Source organism: Gossypium hirsutum, unplaced genomic scaffold (genome assembly GCF_007990345.1).
Source record: "Gossypium hirsutum isolate 1008001.06 unplaced genomic scaffold, Gossypium_hirsutum_v2.1 scaffold_315, whole genome shotgun sequence".
NCBI lineage: Eukaryota > Viridiplantae > Streptophyta > Magnoliopsida > Malvales > Malvaceae > Gossypium > Gossypium hirsutum.
In genome coordinates, this window is record NW_024402948.1 from 1 (window position 1) to 9,906 (window position 9,906).

A 9,906-nucleotide genomic window follows, 5' to 3' on the forward strand; every position below is an offset into this window, starting at 1 on the left:
TATACATTAATTTTATAATTTTCCATAAATTATTAATTATTCAGACTTTCTTGTAACAAATTTTATTTTAATAAATGGGTTAAATAACTTTTTGGGCTCTAAACTTGATAGTTTTCCCATATTGGGGCTTGAACTCTTTTTTGGTTAAAGCTAGGCTCTGAACTTTGAAATTGTTCCCACATCAGGGCTGTAACACTTAGATTTCTAATAACCTAAAATTAAGGAAGAAAAAGAGACTAAATTGAAAGAGATCACAAGCTGGCAGCCTAAATTGGAAGAAAAAGGAAAGTTGGAAGCCAAATTTGATATAACTGGGAACCAAAACTGGTTCGATTAGGATGGACCAGCCGGTTCCTTAGTGGGAGACACCATAATTAGCCATGGATGACTCTCATAGGATTGGAAGTAGCGCAAGAAGGACTATAAATAGCTTGGAGATGGCTTCCAAGGATGATTTTCTTCTCGACGTTGTCTCAATTTCTCTCATTTTTCTTCTTCTTTGGTAGCCCGAAGAGGGAGTAGCCATGCAAGGTTTTGCATGGAGTGGGCTTCATGAGGGTGAAGCTGGAAAAGTAGGGAAAATAATAAGCAGGTAATGTTTTAACCCTCATGTGCACGTAAGGTAAAGTTTATGGACATCAAAGGTTCTGCATGTTTTAAAAAATTAGTTTAACTTAAGAATATAGAGTATAACCAATGATTAATTTTGGTTTAAGCCATTGCCTAGAGGATGGAAGCTCCGGTGCTCGAAAGAAGGGATAAGTGATGGAAATGATAAAGTTTTAGGCGAGTTCCAGACTCCAAACCCATTGTTATGGTTTATGTTGTTTAAGCATGCCATGGTTGCATAAGCGTAAATGATGATATAAGCATGCATTGCTGACTGTGGGAAACCTAAAGTGGTTAGATGAAGTTTAGGAAGGGAAATGGGGAAAGACCCCATTAGTTACCCGCTTGGGCGAAGCTTCAAACCTTGCGGAGGAAACAATATGGTGTTCGAGCATCAAAGTTAGGTGGTGTTAAGGAGGTAATAGGAGAAAGATTTAGGAAATAAAATTACAGAATGGTATTTACCTCAACGGCGGTATCGACTGGTCCTTTGGGTGACACTATGATGACGGTCTAAGGCGTAAGACCATAGATGAAAGAGGCTATGAAAATTTAGTATGAACTATGTAGTGTAAGACAATAGATGAAAGATGTCATGGCAGCATGGTACACGGTAAAATGATAATGTCGTAAGACCATGGGTAAAAGACGCATGGTAACAAGGTAAATGGTATAAGGTACACGGTGTAAGAAAATAGATTAAAGATGTATATGACATCCATATATGATGAGTAAGACCATAGATGAAAGGCTCCATGGCATCATAAGATAGTACGTTAGGATGGTGGATAGGTATAAGACCATGGATGAAAGACTCCATAGCATCCATAGAGATAAGTCTGTCAGGACAGTAAACATGGAATAGAGATAAGTCCTCAAGGATAATAAATACGGAATAAAGTAAGTCTGTCGGGACAATAAACACGAGAGGTCCGTTGGACAAGGGAAACGAGACGAGAAAGGTATAATGTTAGAGTATGCCCAAAGACCAATCATTAGATGATTGTAATCATAAATTCATTCTACATTATTTATTAATAAAAGGCATTACCATTGTTATTTCAGTTTCACTTTCTATATATGTAAAATAAATTGATTTATAATAATGCCCGTGAATAATATGATTATTCTTAAAAAGTCCTTATTTAAGTATTATTGTGGGTTTGGACAACAATAATGCACTAAGACTAATAAGTCGTTGATTGATGAAAAAGTGTTTTCATTGACATAGGGATGTCAAAATCAATACATGAGTATATGTTAGAGAACGACATATTAGACTGACTAGCTATGAGTATCTTTTTTGGATTATTATATAATAGTTACAATATTACTCATAGTGATAACTATGTATACGATTCTTAGACTTGATATCATCATTATCCCAACATAGTGAGTCCTATATTTTGATACAGTCAAATGTCTACTGTAACAGGTTGTAGTATAAAGACTGATGTTGGGTATGCCACAATCTATGTAGTGGGATGTGATTGATCAAGATAGGATTTGTCCCTCCTACATAATGGGAGCAATATCTTAGGCCACTTGATGAAGTGAGACTAAAAATACATGGTCATGCTCAAATAAGTTAATATGATATACTACACTTATTTGTTTATTGTAGTCTACTTCGGGTATCAAGAAACATGAGATTGGACTTTGCAAGTGTGACTATTCCATGACTTCTGTCCAATCGAGATATAAATGATAAAATGATATAATACATGAAAATTTATCAAAAAAAGGTTATGTCAAAACACGACTTCTTGTAACTTGGGTAGCAGTGATGCATTGCTAGATGCACTCATTGCTTGTAACGTTAGAAGTGTTCTAGTATTACTACTAATGTTACAATAGCCTATAGGGTCACACCTTATGGTTGAAACAAATAGAATCTAAACACAGTTGATGTTATATTTAACTGTCACGAGAATTATATTAATTATTGAATTACTATAATTTGACAATTAAATAATAAACACAATATCTGTACAAATTCGTTGTACAAGAATAGAGAACATAGTTAAAATAAATATATGAATTTGATTCATATAAAATATTAATTATGTATTATTTACAGAAATTATTAAAATAAAGTGTTATAATCATTTCGGTCAAACATAAAGTATATGGAAATTATTATCTTTTTGGAAAGGATATTACATTGTCATATTTTCCATATATTTTCTGGCACCAAAAAAGGGTGATTCCGATTTAATATGGATATTAAAATAAAAAGGAATCACAAAAACCCTAAGGTGAGAGAGTGTTACTAACATTAACCACAAAAATGAAAAGAAACCTAGGTCTAGCAGCCGCATTTTTTCAGAAAAAAAACTCTCTGAAACGTTCAATGAGAGTTTTTGGTCGCTCGTTTGCAACTGGGTGTACTACGTAGAGGTCAAGACGATTTTGTTTTGGCTTTGGATTGGTAGCGTGTGAAGGGGATTAAATCAGCAGTGGTTCTTTCGTATTTTTAAAATTTCGAAAGGTATTTTCAAACCTTTTCTTCTTGATTCGTTCCTCGTACATGGATTTCTGTTTTGGATCACCGGAATAACTTTTTCGCTGCGTCATGAGATGTCCTAGCGACCAACATATAATACTATAGCTAAGTTATGACATCCCATAGAGTCCACCAAAATACAAACACAAAAAGACAGTTTGAACCTTAGGTGCAGGGTATAGGCTTGAGTGACCAGTATGAGAAACCCCGCAATTAGGGGGAGAAGGTAAAAACAACTATAAGTATGGAAAATGGATAATAAAGAATCCACCAAGAATGATGAAAGTGGAAAGCCAACAAGGCATGGGCGAAGACCCAATAAGAATTAAAGAAAGGTAGGTCAGACAGGAGCAGGCCTGTTTATGGAAATGAAGAAAAGAAATATCCAAGGATCGCAAGTAAGGATCTAAAATGAAGACCCACCAAGTGGAGCTCAATAAGTTTGTACCCGAGAAGCAAATATCATGAAAGGGATAAGAGTCCCACTCCCAGGATAAGGATTTTGTCCAAGAGATGGAATGTCTGTCAAGGCCATTCCTTTTAGAGGAAAATCCCTTACGGGTATACCACCATAGGGTAACTCTGTAAGGAGGAAACGAGCAACTAAGAAGGCAGACTGACCTAGTTGCAATGACGATTAGAATGGGTTCTCTAGAATGGCAAGGCATGTTGAAAGACAACACCATATGGGAACATTAACGTGTCTTTAGGGACTAAGGTACGGATAGAGAAGAAGTCTGCCAAGGGTTGGTACAAAGCAGTCTACCAAGGAAGGTGTGTCCTAAGAATCCTTGGGCAGCTAGTTGAAAAGATACCGAAGGGGTTCATAATGGGAAGTAGATAAACGACTAGGACGATCGATGAACACCCCGTGAAAGGGGAAAATAGTAAGAAAGATAGACAAGAAGTAATGATAGGTTTCTCTGATAGGGCGAGGTTTCCAGGACAAGGTCCAGAGGAGATTCCAACCAGAGGAAGGTTGAGTAGTAAGGCGCATAGCTTGAAGGATCAGGGAGTTCGCCACCCTGATGTTAAACAATCGCCTTGGGCAAGTAACGAGTATTTAAATTTAGTTATTTATTATTGTTTACCCTTATATGATAGAGTTTAACTATGATGTGATAGAGGAATTCACTAAGTTCTCTTAAACTTACGGAGTTGAATTATGATTGCAGGATTGTGAGGTTGATCGATGACTTCAAGGACGGACCAAGCCATATGTTGCTAAGAGCGGAGATTGCAGGCGGTTAGAGATGAGCACTTGGAAAAAATGTACCATTGGGGACAACACCTTAGAATAAAACATGGTGTAACCAGATGACGTTCATAGAGTATAGATGTTGAAATGGTTAACCTTTAGTCAATTTTTAAGAGTCCCATTGTAAATAAACAAACCAAATTGTTTAGAGACAAAGATTGAGGGACAAAACATTTAGTGGCTGTGGCCTTGGACGTACGAATTTATATTATTAATTTTATTTTTAGATTATTTTACCTTAGCCTATTAGAGCATCCAAGTTATCAAAAATTAAGTATAGGTCCATTGTTACACTTCATACTTGGATCCGAAAAATGAGTCAGACGTGGGGTGTTACAAGGGCCTAAACTTTTTTTTATCCAAATTAGGCCTCAAACTTTGCAATTGCTCCCAATTGGGGTTTGAACTTATTTTTTCCCAAGTTAGTCCTTGAAAATCCTAGAGTTCATGCCCCAATGTGGAAACTATAATAGCCTGCTTGGCGTAAATCGTATCAATATGTTGTTTGGTGTATAGTTGAGTAAGTCAGGGTAGAAAAAGGATGAGATTGGTGAATTATTCGTTAACTGTCTAAGTGGCATATTGCGTGGATTCGATAGTATGCCCATTTACAGAATGTTTCGTTGGAATTTGCCATTTGGTGGACTCTAGGGTTTGGTAGATTCTTTTGTGAGACAATCCACCAACCCCAGATACTTTGCACGAACTTGTTAGTTCGCAGATAGATAGACTTGTTTTTAATGAAAAAGATGGCTAAGTGAGTATTGTGAGAGTTTAGTTGAGACCTAGTTAGAATTGAACTAAAGTACTGTAGATGACAGCTTGATGTGTTTAGGTAGTTGAATGATTTGTTTAGTTGACTTGTTTTAGTGTGTAAGCAATGTTTTTCTACTCACTAAAGTGATTAGTGGTAGTAGTTATATGGTGGATGATTAGGTTTCAAAATTTTTGGCAACTCTATTCTTTGTTTTCAAGGGCTATAGTGGGATTTTCTGATCCTCCACTAAGCTTTGTCCCACTTTCTATGCTATATATAGATGTCGTTACTGGCATTTTCACCTTTTTTTTTCTCTAAGTTCTTTTTTGAGTCTTTGGAAATTTTTAAGGTATTTTCATTAGAGAAGAAGAATAAGGTTCTAGTAGCTAGTCAAAGCGCCATTCTTAAGTACCAGCTTACTGGTAATTTCTGGAAATCCCTTAGGTTATTGTCGAAGGGATTTGTGTTTTGCATTAGTGCATGCGTGATAAAATTAGATAAATGGTTTGATGGTTATAACTGTTTCTTATTTAGCTCAATAAGCTAGTGAAGGTTCAAGCAATAGAGGCAAATGACCAGTAGAGTAGATTATGTTCTAAAGCTTGTTGGTGAGTTCCTTCTTACTTAATTGCGTCATGATATTTCCATTATATGTGGGTTGTGTACGGTAAGTTGTCTCTACTGTAAATGAGTCGATGTGTTGTATCTGGATACGTGTGTAATAGACTAGTTTTGTATGTGTGAGTATGGTCATTGTCGATGTAGCAACACTCTCCTTGTTGCATAAGCCCAGTACCAAATAAATTATGGTATGTGAAAATATGGAAACAAGATATGTTGTGATGCCTCCGGTAGGGTAGCTATATTGTAAATAGAATTAACAGATCCGGCCTGACCTTGCGGGAGAACATGTGTTAAACTTAAAAAGGATGATATGAATATGAGTATGATTGATTTGTGATTCTAAATTCTAAATTATGGGTCCGAGGCTGGCACAAGGAAGGTTCATGTGTAAACATGCATGATTGTAAGAGATACGCATGAGTTGGCGGATAGTAAACGCCTATGTACTGTGTTTGCCATATTTAAATTGGCAAAGTGTTTCTGCAAGTGAACTGTAGATAGCATTATTGATGTCTTGTGTCTGTACAACAAAGTCTCACGAATAAGTTTGTTTTTCTTATGGGTACCAATGCTTGTTGATTAGTGATATTTTTGTAAATTATTTGTGTCTATTTTTGGAACTCACTAAGTTCAAATGAATTTACTCCATTACTTATCCTTCTTCAGGTGTATTTCTAGTAGAAAGGAATCAGTTGAAGGGACTATGCCAGAGCTGTTGTTGCGAGTGAGCCATTTGTTTTTTTTCTTTTATATCATGCATTGCTATTTGGAGGATGGCGTATACATATATTTTGTATTTAGCTTTTACAATTAACTTCGTCGTTTGTATTGTTTTGTCTTAAAATGATAATTTCCCCGTACTATAAAAGTGTACGCCAAACCCCCTTGAAATGTAGTTTATGAACTTATTTTTTATATGCATACGCCATAGCTGTACAGTGGTTGGATAATGACGCTTTTCTTGTATAATTCCCATTACTTTCTTCAAAGATACGTTACAAAATGAAAAAAGAATAATAGTTTTTAACTAAAAAGGAAATCTTCATAACTGTTTTCTCAAAGATTTAAGTTAAGTTGAAGGATTTGAATCCGTCGGTAATGCCTCAGTCCGTTGGGAGGTATGTCTGGCGGAATGATACATGTCATATGTTCCTTACATTCTAAGGGTTGCTACAGAAACAATTGCTAAGTTCAAGCCTTAATATGGGAACAATTGTCAAGTTCAAGTACTAACTTGAAAAAAAAGTTCAAACCCCAATATGAGAACAACTGCCTAGTTTAGGTCTCAATATGGGAAAAATTACCAACTACAGGATTTAACTTGAACCCCCTCCCCCCAAAAAAAATCAGATCTCAATATGATAAAAGTTGCCAAATTTTAACCCCAAATAGTTATTTAACCCTTAATAAAACTAAAAGCTTAAATTTTAATAACTTAATTGTGCATTAACTTGCCATATTTTAATTAGGCTTAATTGAACAATTGGCCTTCAAACTATGACCTTTGTATGAGTTAATGTTTACCCCTACCATTATAGCTGTTAAAAAACCATTACAACTAATAAGGTGTAGAAATGTCATTAAAATGTATTTTTTCTTGAAGAAAATAAAATAAAAACAAAATATATGTTTTTTAAAATTAACAAAACAGGGTAAAAAAATTAAGGAAAAAACCCTACTTGTTCCGTTCCCCTAAACCCCTATTCAGGTTAAAATAAAATAAAAAAGGTAACGGGCGAGATCCGTGATTTTTTTATTATTGCTTTTGATATAGCAAGGAAGATGTTTATTATGATTTGGCAGTCAAAATGGAAGAAGCGAAAGTACCATTTTTATGAGAGTTCCACACCAATTGGAGAACAAAGGATTGGAATTAATGGTGCTCACCACATTTGCATTACTTAAATGAGAATAGAAGGTAGTATGTTAGGATATGAGTTGGATCGTAAAATATTATATTAAATCACAATACTAGGAACTTGATAGCTTCTAATATAATTAATTTTATAACATTTAATTTGATTTGGGATGTAATATGGCAACTCTTAATAAGAGGGAAAACCGTTAAAAGTTGAAAGAAAATCATAGCAAATAGCATATTGTATGAAATTGGGGACTCCAATTTTATTCTCAGAACATAGGTAGGCATGATGAATGATATAGAAATTATAGAAATAAATTTAAAAAGCCTGTAAATAAAATCAGGATTGTAATCGGAAATTATAGGTTATGATTTGCAAGGGGTTAATTTGCAGGTGACTCGACCAGAGCCGGAATTAGCCCTTATGAAGCGTAAAGCAGTGATGAGGACACCTCTGGTTGAACCCATCAAGGCCCAGTTGGTACGTGTGACAAACCAATTGAGTTGTATGGGAATTGAAGGGTGTTATATGAGTTGAGAAGAGCCGTTGTGGCTTCCCTCAGCAGAGTTTTATACGGGTCTCCTCTCCCTTGAAGGCTTTCCCACAGGGTCATATCAGACCCATATCTCCTAGCAGCAAGTGGCCCGAAAATAAGAGAAACCTTTGTCTCAGGGTTCAGTACCCTCCAGTAGCATTTGTACTCAGGCATCGTCCAGTACCTCGAAAGCAGAAATCCACAACAAAATTATTGATTACTTCTTCGAGTTTTTATGAATAAAATGTATCCATGAAACTACTATCTAAATGGGACTTTTTTATTTAGCTCCAGACAGTATTGGTTTTTTGCATTGAAATTCCTGTGAATTAGCATGATAAAAAGTTCACAACTCTGATCTTTCACTCTCAGCTTTAGGGGATGGAGCACTAGCTTTCGCACCGTTGAAGTTTTCATCTCACATGAATTCAACAAAAAGTGCTAGCATGAAATGTAAGCTTGCACGTGTATGTTAGAGCATGGATTGGTGGCGATGTTCGCTCCACATACCCCTTATGTGTTAATTGGCCCTATTCGTATCTAACATTTCTCGGCCTTACTGGCTGAGATCAAGATCCCAGAAGTGGACTTACTGATGTGAACAAGCTGATGCCTCAGAGAAGGGCAATGGAGGCATTGGAGGCAATGGTGGCAGCGGGGGCAGCCTGAAAGTCGGAGGTGGTGGCCTTGTAGGTGTTATTATAGGTGCAGGCACAGGGTTAGATGACCTTGGGCAGAAGGACATGGGCTGGGAAGGCTCAGAAAGCAAAGAATCCACACCATAAATCTCCATGCAAACATCCTGAACATAAGTCTAAGTTTCTGGGCAGGACCAGCAGTTGCACCACAATCATTTGACCCTTCTCCACTCCCTGAAACCTGGGCATTGCAGTTACTTAAGTCTGGTGTGCCATCAAACCTCATCACATAGTTCCCAAATACATTTGTAGTCTCTTCCCTTGACATTGTCACTTGCCCAGTACCATCAGCACAGGTAACAGTCACCTTCATTCCTGCATAACCATATCAATATATATATGTGATTCTGCAGATCCTTTTGCTTTTATAGTATCCAAAATTATACAGTGGACGATAAATCACTTCCAATTTCAACAAGTGTTTGAAGAGTGCATCTGTTGATGGATTAGTTTAAGTTATAAGGTAAAAGCTAACATATCAATTGAAAACAAAGACAATAAAACCAGTTGCAATTAAGAATGTAGCCATGTACGACAACCGAGCAGGGATGGATCGTTACCAGAAAGGGGATAATCAAAGAGGGATCTCTGGCCATCTTTGCATTGGTCACAGAAAACAGCACCAGAAACCATGGCAGCTGCCTGCGTCCCATCAATGGTTGCTGCAAAGATGAGCAAAGCTGCGAATAGGAGCTTATGTGCTAAATCCATGAAGCTTGGAGAATATAGAATAAAACAGAAAGCAAAAAGATCATAAAACTGAAAAAAAGATGGGACTTGCATCAAACACCAATGGATGTACATCTGCAGTTGCAAGGCGAAGTAAATAAAGAGAAGTGGTGTGTTGCCCACTTTTTCAACCCTCAACTACCTCCATTAATGTGTTGTTTTGAAAATTTTGTTTTAAGCAGTAAGAACATATACCAGCAAGGCTAACACATTAAGATTTCATTGATTGCAGAGCAGATAGATCTAAGTTGCTGTTGCAGAGATCATTAAATGCACTTAAAACACAGGTATTAGAAGAAAATTATTACAAAACGGTGAAAATGGAACT

The 9,906-nt window shown here is 36.4% G+C and overlaps 1 pseudogene; it reads right to left on the reverse strand.

Annotated features, from left to right (window-relative positions):
* Positions 1-7,853: 7,853 nt before the first annotated feature.
* On the reverse strand, positions 7,854-9,658 carry LOC121226616 (uncharacterized; annotated as a pseudogene).
* Between the last annotated feature and the right edge of the window lie 248 nt (positions 9,659-9,906).